This window comes from Mustela nivalis, assembly GCF_964662115.1.
Source record: "Mustela nivalis genome assembly, chromosome: 1".
In the NCBI taxonomy this organism is placed as follows: domain Eukaryota; kingdom Metazoa; phylum Chordata; class Mammalia; order Carnivora; family Mustelidae; genus Mustela; species Mustela nivalis.
The window spans coordinates 89194210-89208333 of NC_139020.1; positions in this window are offsets into that span (position 1 = coordinate 89194210).

Sequence of the window (14124 nt, forward strand, 5' to 3'; positions counted from 1 at the left end):
ACAGCCTAGAGAAATCTATGCTTTCAATGCCATTCCAATCAAAATTCCACCATCATTTTTCAAAGAGCTGGAGTAAACCATCCTAAAATTTGTATGGAATCAGAAGAGACCCCGAATTGCTAAAGAAATGTTGGGAAAAAAAAAAAAAAACTGGGGGCATCACGTTGCCTAATTTCAAGCTTTACTACACAGCTGTGATCACCAAGACAGCATGGTACTGGCATAAAAACAGACACATAGACCAGTGGAAAAGAGTAGAGAGCCCAGACATGGACCCTCAACTCTATGGTCAAATAATCTTTAACAAAGCAGGAAAAAATATCCAGTGGAAAAAAGACAGTGTCTTCAATAAATGGTGCTGGGAATATTGGACAACTATATGTAGAAGAATGAAACTTAACCATTCTCTTACACCATACACAAAGACAAACTCGAAATGGATAAAATACATCAAAGTGAGGCAGGAATCCATCAGAATCATAGAGGAGAACATAGGCAGTAACCTAATAAATGTTCATCATCATTAGCCATCAGGGAGATTCAAATCAAAACCACCTTGAGCTACCATCTTACATCAGTTAGAATGGCCAAAATTAGCAAGACCAGAAACAACGTGTGTTGGAGAGGATAGGGAGAAAGAAGAACCCTCTTGCACTGTTGGTGGGAATGCAAGTTGGTGCAGCCACTTTGGAGAACAGTTTGGAGATTCCTTAAGAAATTAAAAATAGAGCTTCCCTATGATCCCGCAATTGCATTATCATTTTACCCCAAAGATAGAGATGTAGTGTAAAGAAGGGCCATCTGTATCCTAATGTTCATAGCAGCAATGACCACGGCCACCAAACTGTGGAAAGAACCAAGATGCCCTTCAGCGGATGAATGGATAAGGAAGATGTGGTCCATATACATTATGGAGTATTATGCCTCCATCAGAAAGGATGAATACCCAAGTTTTGTATCAACATGGATGGGACTGGAAGAGATTATGCTAAGTAAAGTAAGTCAAGCAGAAAGAGTCAATTATCATATGGTTTCACTTATTTGTGGAGCATAAGAAATAACATGGAGGACATAGGGATATGGAAAGGAGAAGGGAATTGGGAAAAATTGGAGGGGGAGACGAACCATGAGAGACTATGGACTCTGAAAAACAATCTGAGGGTTTTGAAGGGGCGGGAGATGGGGGGTTGGGTGAGCCTAGTGGTGCATATTATGGAGGGCACATATTGCACGGAGCACTGGATGTGGTTCATAAACAATGAGTTCTGGTACACTGAAAATAAATTTTAAAAAAATAATTTTTTAAAAAAAATTGAACTATCCTAGGATCCAGTAATTGTACTACTGGGTATTTACCCCTAGAATATAAAAATATTAATTTAAAGGGATATATGCACCTTTATGTTTACAGAAATATTGTCTACAATAGCCAAATTGTGAAAACAGCCCATGTCCATCGACTGATGAACCCATAAAGAAAATGTGACACACACACACATACACACACACACACACACACACACACACACTGGACTATTACCAAACCATAAAAGAAACAAAATCTTGCCATTTGCAATGACAGGAATGGAACTAGTGAGTCTAATGCTAAGTGAAATAAGACAGAGAAAGACAAATACCATATGATTTTTTTCAAATGTGTGATTTAAGAAACAAAATAAATGAGCAAAGAGGGAAAAAGAGAAAGGCAAACCAAGATATAGACTCTTAACTATAGAGAACAACTGCTGATCACCAGAGGTGAGGTCTGCGGAAGGATGGGTTAAATAGGTGATGGGGATTAAGAAGTGCACGTGTGATTAGCACTGGGTGTATATGGAGGTGTTGAATCACTATATTGTACACCTGAAACTAATATTACATTGTATGTTAAGTAACTGGAATTCAAATAAAAACTTTTTTAAAAATCCATTTTCTTATTTCTGTATATAGAAATACAGTGGGCTTTTGGTAAATGGAATTTGTCCCTAATAACATGCTAAACTGAATTATTAGTTGTAGTAGTTTTTTTTTTGTATAATCTTTGGTATTTTTAATGTAATCAGGTGCATTTTCATTTATACCTAGTTTGCCTCTTTTTTTTTTTTTTTTTTTTTTTTACAATCTGTATGACAGAGTTTTGTTTATTTGTTGGTTTCTTTTTTCTTTTCCCCTATTAGAATAGCTAGGATGCATTCCAGTTTGGGAAATTGGGAAACTTCTACTGCCTATGTTCAGGCTGTATCTTCAGCTGCATTATTCTACTAATAAGCTTCTCAAGGTATTTTTTTTGTATTTGAAATAATTTGTGTGTTATAGATACCCGTGTGTGTGTGTGTGTGTGTGTGTGCGCGCACAGTGACTAAAACACAAAAATTCTAGGTAGACAAAGACAATGTTTTACTCAGAGCAAAAGCTGAAGTCAGAGCAATATATCCAAAATGTTCACTGAGAGCCCAATACCCACAAGGTGACTCAATGAGGGCATAATCAGTATGTCGCATTCCAGGAGAGGAACTCTAAAATTAGAAAACTCTTATTTAGTGATGTACCTACCTACCCACCCTTTTGGAGAGACAGACCTTATTTTTACTCTGAAACTTAAGCAGATCTTCTTCAAAGGAGAGAAAGTTTTAACTTCACAACATTGGAATGTCACTGAAGACGATACTCCTAAGCATTACTATCAGTAAATGTCTCATACAAATATTGGCCGTAAACATGGATAAGCCAGAAAAAACAGTCTGCCTTAAAACTAACTCTTCATTGGGGCTCCTGGGTGGCTCAGTGGGTTAAACCTCTGCCCTCAGCTCAGTTATGATCTCAGGGTCCTGGGATGGATCATTGCATGGAGCCCTGCATAGAGCCCTGCATCGGGTTCTCTGCTCAACAGAGAGCCTGCTCCTCTGCTCCGCCCCCGACCCTGCCTGCCTCTCTGCCTACTAATGATCTCTGTCGGTCAAAAAATACATAAAGTCTAAACAAACAAACAAACAAACAAAACCTAAACTCTGCATTATTGAGCCAATTTACATTTTATAAACTATGAATAAATATTCTCCTAGAGCTTACAGTAAGTATTAAATAGAAACACCTTTAAGAAATGTTCTTGCAAAGTTGCAATTCTGAAAATTTTAGAGAATTTTCTTAAAACACTGGATGGGACTTTGTGGATTTGTAATACCCTCAGAATTTCCTAGTTCTTCACTATTTAAATCCAGTTAAGTTGTGTAATGCAGGGACAGTTTCATTTAACCAGGTAAAGAGAGTCATGGCCATACTGACTGAGGAATTTTTTAGGAACTATGTGTTAATAACTCATAACATTAATGATCTAATGCATGCATATACCCATATACATGTACACACATACATTTATATAAATGAGTATATGCACCCATATATGTATGTACATTAAAAACAATTGTCCTATAAATTTTATATCCTATCATCAGTGAATGAAGAAGCTTAATTATAATAAAAAGCTATATTTTGCCTATAAGTATTCTTATACACTGGTGGTAGAAGTCAAAGTTCATATAACATGTGTGGAAATTCCAAAATATATATGGAGATTTTTAAAGTCTTTAAAATCTTTGGTTTATGTATTCCACTTTTAGCAATCAGGACAAATAAAAAATTGAAATTGTATGACAATACACTTAAAGATGCTCACTTGAGCATTATAATATTGCTAAATGATGTTAAAATTAAAATTTAAATCAGGACACAAATATAAAGAACATATGAAATTCCAAATATAGTCACATTTACAAAGGACACTTCCAGAAAATAGTTCCATGTTTCTTAAATCCCTCAATCACATCACAGATTTAAAATGAAAGCAGAAGAAAGGAGAAGATGTATATATATGTACATATTTTTGAGAGAGAATCAGAAGGCTCTTAAAAAGCTATATCCCCATCATACCCTTTACCTCACAGAATCTCAAAAGGTTAGATAAATAAATTCTACCTCCTTCTCAAGCTTAGTCAGGATATTTTTCCATAAGGTATTCAGAGAGATCAAAAGGCCCCCATATTGGAAGGAGAGATGAGTTATTGCCTGACCTTCTTCCAAATTTGCCAACCTGGCAAAATACAAGTGGTATGTCATGACAGAAGGAAACTTTCAAAAATAATCAGGGCAAGGAATATTCATGAAATTTCTCTTAGCCCGAAGTGGACTAGTGAGATGAAAGTTGACCTAAAGCACACTCCTCAAGAGAGTAACTGCTAGAAGACAAGGAGAATGCTACAACACAAGTCTACATGAGTTAGAAAGAAGAAGAATAGAAGATGAGGATGGTTCTGGAGGGATGAGCTAAAGCAGAAAATAAATTGCCCCTTCACATGTCTTAGAATTAAAGGTTCCAACTGGCATCTCACAGGAACCTCTAACAGCTCATGAATTTCTGCCATATCCAGGCCCAGTAAGAAGCCTCCAAGTTCAAACAGAAGAGTTTCATTTCACTACTTCTACCTACTACGCAGACCCCTCCACTTCAATCTTACACACTAAGACCTAGCAAGTAGAAACAGAAGTGAGTTGAGAAAAGAGAAGAAGCCAATCATCATGAGGGAAAGGCAGAGTAAGTCTTACACTGAAACATTGGCTAATTTTGGACTTGATCCTTTTAAATATAAAATTGAGACAGAATTTGTGACATTAAGAGATCAGAAGGGTGCTATGACCTGCCACAGTGTAGGTAAATCACAGGACTCATCTTAAATTTTCATTAACAAACAAGAGAACATGCACATTTATTGAAAAAAGTTAACACATAATTTTCCATATATAATTAAAATGATGGAGTATTGGTTCATTATATACAATTTAATTGTTTAGGGAATTATCATTTGTTAAACATTTGAATGTTATGGCATTTATCAAAGACTGCTGCTGTTTAATTAGGACCTTCCTTATAAAATTTACACTTCAGTACTGTGTGTGTACATGTATGTGTATGTCTAGGAATAAGAAGACCATGACAATAAATCATGACTGGCACTAATTATCTAAGGGTAAGTCATTTTGGTACAGTTTTATCATTTCCAAAGAAGATTGAACTACATAACTTCTCTAACTGTATTATCATGTAATTTCTACTTATGAATAAATTTCCCAAATACATGACTTTAAACCAACTATTCCCTTTAATCTATTCAAAGTTCTTAAAAATTTAAAACTTAAAAACTTAAATTTAAGGTTCATCACATGTCAAGAAACCCATGATTATTTTTTTCTCTGATTCTTTAAATTCTGTCATCCCATATGAGAAAAAGAGAGGATGCTAAAGTTAATATGCATGGAATCTCTGTCAGCTGTAATTTTTTAAGAATAAATATATATTGATCCTTCAAGGAGATAAGAATTTTAATAAAAAGCAACACTTCAAGTATATGACATTAAAAAATGTTTTAAAGGAGCAAAATACCCTAAAAGATTAGATTATTTCAGCTCACACTAACAGCCAGATCAGATTAAAATTCTGTTTAATTCACTTTATAAGACGTTATCTTATAAGTAGAAAAATAACTCAAGGTGATCATTTGTTTTCCAGGGGTAACACCAAACTACCTTCATTCAAAGGAAGTTATACATGCCATGAGGAAACAATGAGATTTAATGTTCCACAGTTTTTTCCTAGGTTGTAACATATTAATCACTACAATAATAACAACCCAAGCCCCAAAACAGTATTTCTCAATCCCATTTTCATAGCTAAGACTCAATATGTTGGCCAAACTAACATTATTTTATGAAAGCTCTATCAAAATATTGACATAGTAATATAATAAAAATTAAATATTTGGATAATTTGAATATTTGAATAATTAGATTTTAATTAATAAAATCTTAATTAGTTAATAAAATTATTAACTAATAACTGTGTTTTTCACCTTAAAAATTTTTCTTCTAGTATTAAGACAGATGATTTCTTTCCAAATGAAAGTTGTGCATATTTTTTTCCAGGAAAAAGGAGTTGTTGTGTGTATTTTTGTTTAATTAAAAGTCTTAATGTGTCTATGAAGTAATTTGGCTTGATGCGTAGAATGAGGTAGGGCAAAATGATTCCCATAAATCATGGACTACTGACTATTTTTTTCTAGCCCTTCATGTACATAATTTAAACATCTGTGGACTCCACATCTCTAATGATAAGTTAGTTTTTAATCATCTCATTACTCATTTTTTATCTAATAAGTCACTTTCGTCTGGCAGCTGTCAAGATTTTTCTCTCCAGCCTGGGTTTTCAGCAATTTGAAAATGAAATGTCTAGACATATTTTTATTGTAATTTATACAACTTGAGATTCATTTAGGTTCCTGGAGCTAAAATCCAATGGTTTTTGCTAAATTTGTGAAATTTGTGTCCATTATTTCATCAAATATTTTATTAATTTCTTTTCTCTCTTATCATTGGAGTAAAATTATGTACAATTCAATATAGATTGTATAGAGTACAATTCAATATAGATTGAACCACTTGATTTACCTCTGATACACAATTTTTGTTGTTGTTTTTAAACAGTTTTGCTTTCTGTTGTTCGATGTATATAATTTCTATAGATTGATGGTCAAATTTACTCTCTTTTTTTTGCCATCTTCAATCTTTTAGATCTGTCTGGTGAATATTCATTTACTTATTTCACTTTTCATCTTTAGAACTTTCCATTTTGTCTTTTGTTTCCATTTTTCTTTTCATTAATTGGGATAATACTTTCCTTTAATTGCTTATTCATATTTCCATTGATTGTTTTAACATACTTATAATAGATTATTTGAACTCTTAAGTAAATTCATAACAATAAAACTTCAAAATCCATTTCTAGTAACTTTTTTTTAACTCCCCTGTGAATGGCTCACATTTTCCCTTTTTCTTTGTCTAGTAATCTTTGGTTAAAAAGTAGACATTAGGGGCACCTGGGTGGCTCAGTGGGTTAAAGCCTCTGCTTTCAGCTCGGGTCATGATCCCAGGGTCTTGGGATCAAGCCCCACATCAGGCTCTCTGCTTGGCAGGGAGCCTGCTTCCTCCTCTCTCTCTACCTGCCTCTCTGCCTGCTTGTGGTCTCTATCTGTCAAATAAATAAATAAAATCTTTAAAAAAAAAAAAAAAAAGTAGACATTAGAGATAATACTTTGTACCAACTTTAATTCTGTTATATTCCTGTAAAATCTATTAGATTTTTAGTCTTATAAATAATGAGCTTGCCTGAACTCAAAAAGAAAATTCTGTTCACACTGTAATGTGATCTCTCATCTCAGTCCTTTCAGATTCTACTCGTTTCTGTAAGCCTGGCTCCCAAAGTTCTTTTCTGTGCCTAGACAGATGATCTGGGCAGAGTTTATCCTCAAAATTTGGGACTCATATATCTGTGATTGTCTTTATTCTGGGTTTTCTCCTCTAAATTAACAACTCTTTACCATCTATGTGCTAACCTCTGACACCTGTAGGCAATACAACTTCAGCTTTCTGCTCCTGAAGCTGCCCATAGGTTCACAAATACACAGCCAACAAAGCAGCAAACTTGCAAAGCTTATTCAGTGCAGTTTTCTTTCAAGGGAAGATTACTCTCTTACTTCTGTAACTTCTGTGGAAAGAAAAACCCTAGGGTCTCTGCTAGGTATCCATATGTTAAGGATCAAGGACACACGCTGGAGGTATATATACAAATTAGAGTCTTATTCTTTCAGTTGTTTTAAGGTATTCCTACATCTAGAGCTTTCTCTCTTAATTCTCAACTTAAACCCCTGAACTTTGTTCTCTGCCACACTGAGCTACAGTATTGGGATTTGCAACAGGAGTGTCAGGCAAGAAAGACATTGGCTCTAGCTTATACCCTTTCCTTTGCCAATCTTTCAAAATTTAACTACTTCTAAGCTTCTATTTATCTTATAACCCAAAAACTTCATGACTAAATATTTAACAGAGAAAAATAAAAGTGGGGTGCCTGGGTCACTCAGTCAGTTAAGCTTTTACCTTCAGCTCAGTTCATAATTTTAGAGTCCTGGGATTGAACCCTACATTAGGCTCCCTGCTCAGTGGGAAAGCTGCGTCTCCTCCTGCTCCTCCCCTCTGCTCATGCTCTCTCTCTCTCTCTGGCTCTCTCTCTCTTTCAAATAAGTAAAATCTTAAAAAAAAAAAGTATATCTTCACACATGTGTGTACACACATATGCAGACACACACATACAAATATACATGTGCCTTAAGGTTTATTGCAGCAGCTAAGTAGAAACAACTAGAACATCTATTAACAAAAGAATGGGTAAGTAGTTTATGGTATTTTCATACCTTAGAACACTCCTAACAACATAAATAAAAATAAACAATTAATAGGTCCAATAATGCATGGATTTCAAAGCATTATGCTAAGTTGAAAAAAAAAAAGACAGAGGAAAAAACCATACACTCTAATGTTCCAAAATTAGACTAGGGTGATATTTGAAAAAGTCTATAAATATACTAAAAACATTGAATTGTACACTGTAAGTGGTTGAATTATATCTTATGTTAATTATATCTTTATAGATCTGTTTAAAAAGAATACAGGCTTGGGACAACTGGGTGGCTCAGCCCATTAAGCGTCTGCCTTCTGGTCAGGTCATGATCCCAGGTCCTGGGTTTGAGCCCCACATCAAGCTCCCTGGTTAGCAGGAAGTCTACTTCTCTCTCTCCCTATCTGCCCCACCCCCACTCATACTCTCACATGTGCTCTCTTTTTCTCAAATAAATATATAAAATCTTTTTTTAAAAAAGAAAAAGAATATAGGCTTTATAATTCCATTTTTGTTCTATTTATTGTACATATTTATATTTGTATGAGAAGTTCTATTTCTTGTTTCATATCTTATTACACTCATGATCTAGTATTTAATAAAATTCCCCTCAATTATAAAACCAGTCTTGTTCCAGTCTTGTGAAAAGAAAGTAAAACAACGTTTAAAAATTTGTAAAATAGGGGCATCTGGGTGGCTCAGTGGGTTGAGGCCTCTGCCTTGGGCTCAGGTCATGGTCCCAGGGTCCTGTGATTAAGCCCCGCGTCCGGCTCTCTGCTCAGCAGGGAGCCTGCTTCCCCTTCTCTTTTGCCTGCCTCTCTGCCTACTTGTGACCTCTGTCTGTTAAATAAATAAATAAAATATTTTTTAAAAATTGTAAAATAATTTCTTCACACCATTGTTAAATTATTCTTTGTATAATCTCTATGAATTATTTTTTAAAATAGATGAAGGGCTATAATTTGTGATGTTTCATTTATTTCTCCAACAAACATACTATTTAACTAAAGACTAGCTTATAAACATAATAAATGTTATGCCTATTTCCAAAAGAAAATGTGGAAAACAAATTTCATATCACGGATTCCTACTTTCTTCACTCCTTTCCCAAATTCTATGTTTATGCTTTTTGTCTTTCCATAATTGTCAGTCTGTCTTTTGTCCCATATGTCCTTCCTGGTTTTTCTGACCTTTATTTCTCTACATTTTACTCTAGCAATTTATAGGTATATAGCCATTATTAGCAGTAAGGATTATATAATTTAACTTTTTAGTAAATCTGCATTCTCCATTTGTAATTTTTTCATCAATATGGTCTTTCACAAATTAAATTTTATTAACTTTCTCTTTTGAAACAAACTGACTATACTTTTTATGTTAAAATAATAAAAGCCCTTAAACATCACCTCCCTCTAATCCATCTGAATATCAAGCAGTGGCAACAATTTCTTACCAAGGTTGCCAACTTCGGGGTAAAAAATTCTAAGAACCTCTTGCTTCACAGATATAAAATACGAATAAAATAAAGACTATACATGTCTTCACACCTATGATACAACCCACATTACAAACCCTTGTCGCGATAGTCATCTACCCAAACATAATTGACAGTGAACTAGGCACTCGATTCAGTTCTCAGAATACATAATGCTAGGCTCTTGAGCGAAACATTTAATAGAACTTTCACCTCTTTAATAACCTCAGATTGTAGGTGTCATAGATCTCCATAATAGTTTACTTGACAAAATTCAAATCAATTAAATGCAACATAACATATTAGCAAGCAAACATCAGGGGTGAACTGTAATAAAGACTCTTAATTCATTTTTGATATTTGATTGCTGACCACTTTTACAACTCATACCTCAGTCCTGCACTTCTGTTTCACATATAAAGAAGCTCATAAGAAATCCTGGGTGTTTCTTCTTTCTGTGCTAGTGAGAAGTGCAAACTATGCACAGGAACACTCGTCTGGGATCCCCTTTAAAAATACCCAAAACATAAACATACTATTTAACTAAATAGTATATGAGAAGTTCTTTTATATGAGAAGTTCTATTTCTTAATACCTTTAAATACCTTAATACCTTTAAAAATACCCAACTAGTTCCTCAAGTACAGATCCTTTACCTCTTTGGTTAGGTTTATTCCCAGGTATCTTATGGCTCTTGGTGCTATAGTAAATGGAATCGATTCTCTAATTTTCCTTTCTGTATTTCCATTGTTAGTGTATAAGAAAGACACTGATTTCTGCACATTGACTTTGTATCCTGCCACATTACTGAATTGCTGTATGAGTTCTAGTAGTTTGGGGGTGGAGTCTTTTGGGTTTTCCATATAAAGAATCATGTCATCTGCGAAGAGAGAGTTTGACTTCTTCATTGCCAATTTGGATACCTTTTATTTCTCTTTATTGTCTCATTGCTGTTGCTAGGACTTCTAATACTATGTTGAACAAGAGTGGTGAAAGTGGGCATCCTTGTCTTATTCCTGATCTCAATGGGAAGGCTGCAAGCTTTTTCCCATTGAGGATGATATTTGCTGTGGGTCTTTCATAGATAGATTTTATGAAGTTCAGGAATGTTCCCTCTATCCCTATACTTTGAAGCGTTTTAATCCACTGGATTTTGCTGGATTTTGTCAAATGCTTTTTCTGCATCAATTGAGAGGACCATGTGGTTCTTCTCTCTTCTCATATTAATTTGTTCTATCACATTGATTGATTTGCGAATGTTGAACCATCCTTATAGCCCAGGGATGAATCCCACCTGGTCATGGTGGATAATCTTTTTAACATGCTGTTTGATCCTGTTTGCTAGGATCTTGTTGAGAATCGTAGCATCCATATTCATCAGTGATATTGGTCTGAAAAATATGGAAGACCATTGCCTGCTCTTGGATTGGAAGAATAAACTTTGTTAAAATGTCTATACTGCCTAGAGCCATCTATACTTTTAATGCCATTCCAATCAAAATTCCACCAGTATTCTTCAAAGAGCTGGAGTAAATAATCCAAAAATTTGTATGGAATCAGAAGAGACCCTGAATCGCTAAGGAAATGTTGAAAAACAAAAATAAAACTGGGGGCATCACGTTACCTGATTTCAAGCTTTTTTACAAAGCTGTGGTCACCAAGACAGCATGGTACTGGCATAAAAACAGACACATAGACCAGTGGAACAGAGTAGAGAGCCCAGATATGGACCCTCAACTCTATGCTCAATTAATCTTCGACAAAACAGGAAAAAATATACAGTGGTAAAAAGACAGTCTCTTCAATAAATGGTGCTGGGAAAACTGGACAGCTATATGTAGAAGAATGAAACTCAACTATTCTCTTACACCGTACACAAAGATAAAATGGATAAAAGACCTCAACATGAGACAGGAATCCATCAGAATCCTAGAGGAGAACATAGGCAGTAATCTCTTCGATATCAGCCACAGCAACTTCTTTTAAGATATGTCTCCAAAGGCAAAGGAAACAAAAGCGAAAATAAAGTTTTGGGAATTCATCAAAATCAAAAGCTTCTGCACAGAAAAGGGAACAGTCAAAAAAATAAAGAGGCAACCCATGGAATGGGAGGCGATATTTGCAAATGACAGTATAGACAAAAGGTTGCTATCCAGGCTCTATAATGAATTCCTCAAACTCAACACACACAAAACAGGCAATCATATCAAAAAATGGGCAGAAGATATGAACAGACACTTCTCCAATGAAGACATACAAATGGCTATCAGACACATGAAAAAATGTTCATCATCACTAGCCCTCAGGGAGATTCAAATTAAAACCACATTGAGATATCACCTTACACCAGTTAGAATAGCCAAAATTAACAAGACAGGAAACAACATGTGTTGGAGGGGATGTGGAGAAAGGGGAACCCTCTTACACTGTTGGTGGGAATGCAAGTTGGTGTAGACTTTTTGGAGAACAGTGTGGAGATTCCTCAAGAAATTAAAAATAGAACTTCCCTATGACCCTGCAATTGCACTCCTGGGTATTTACCCCAAAGATACAGATGTCGTAAAAAGCAGGGCCATCTGTACCCCAATGTTTATAGCAGTAATGGCCATGGTCGCCAAACTATGGAAAGAACCAAGATGCCCTTCAACAGATGAATGGATAAGGAAGATGTGGTCCATATACACTATGGAGTATTATGCCTCCATAAGAAAGGATGAATACCCAACTTTTGTAGCAACATGGACGGGACAAGAAGAGATTATGCTGAGTGAAATATGTCAAGCAGAGAGAGTCAATTATCATATGGTTTCACTTATTTTTGGAGCACAACAAATAGCATGGAGGAAAAGGGGAGTTACAGAGAAGAAGGAAGTTGGGAGAAATTGGAAGGGGAGGTGAACCATGAGAGACTATGGACTTTGAAAAACAATCTGATTGTGTTGAATGGGCAGTGGGTGGGAGGTTGGCGTACCAGGCGGTGGGTATTGGAGAGGGCACTGATTGCATGGAGCACTGGTGTGGTGCAAAAATAATTAATACTGTTAGGCTGAAAATAAATAAAAAATAAATTTAAAAAATTATTTGCTTGTCAGAGAGAGAGGGGAGCAGGAGAGGGAGAAGCAGGTTCCCCACTGAGCAGGGAGCCCAATGCAGGGCTCAATTCCAAGATGCTGGGATCATGACCTGAGCCAACAAACAAGCTGAGGTTTTGAAGGGGCAGGGGGGTGGGAGATTGTGGTACCAGGTGGTGGGTATTATAGATGGCATGGATTGCATGGAGCACTAGTGTGGTGAAAAATTAATGAATACTGTTATGCTAAAAATAAATAAATTAATTAAAAAAATAAAAATACCCAACTAATTTCCTTTACTTGTACTCTCAAGACATATATACATTTGCATGGGATATGTCCTGCTCTCCCTAGAAAGCCTCATTATATGAGTCATAAGCCTGTTCACACCCTCTCAATATGTGTGTGTCATCATCAGTCTCAACATCCAACTCAGATATAGTTGGGGCATATATCCTGCCTCTGCAGAATAGCCATATTTCTATTTTTATCTAGAATTACTTTATATTAAGAAAGGATGTTGAACCTCAATTTAAAAAGCAAATATAGGTATTTCTTACACTTAACAGCAATGAATTAGAGCCATTTTATTTTTCAGCCAAACATTTCAATGCACTTGCATTTAGTTAAATTAAGTCTACTCTCCATTTTGTAATTAAGTAAATTTGGGGGGCCAAGTAGAAAAGTAGGCAAGTATACTTTAGCAAGAATAAAGAGAGAGAAGGCACAAAATCATACTGTAGTAATACTATTCATGTTCATTAATAAAATGTGTTGGATCTCTTATCTGTTGCCTTTATAATGCTGTGCACTACACCACAAGTAAATTAAATAACATGAAACAGTAACTGTCTTTGAAGTTTAGCTTTTGCCAGTTTTAGCTAATTGTTCCTGCTCTAGTTCCCACTTCTTCAGAGATATAACAGATAAGTTGAGGTATGGATGCTATCTGCTGGCTTTAGGAAGGTCGAATTGGATCTGGTATACACAATATCTCAACTTCCAACAGGTTTGCCTAAGCTTGCTCTCATAGTAATCTAAGAGAAAGAGTTGTTACACTCAGTGCCCCTTGAAGGCTGGGTTCAGAATTAGTACACAACAATTTGCTGTGATTTTTGTTGTTGTTAAGCAAGGCACAGAGCCCCTCCACTATCTGTGAATGAGGATATAGAATCTCTTTATTGATGACACTATACAACAGTTCACATTGCAAGACTGTGGATACAGAGAGATACAGATTCAGGGCCATCTTTTTTATAAATCTCTCACACTTATGTTGCATAAAATATATAATCATTGTG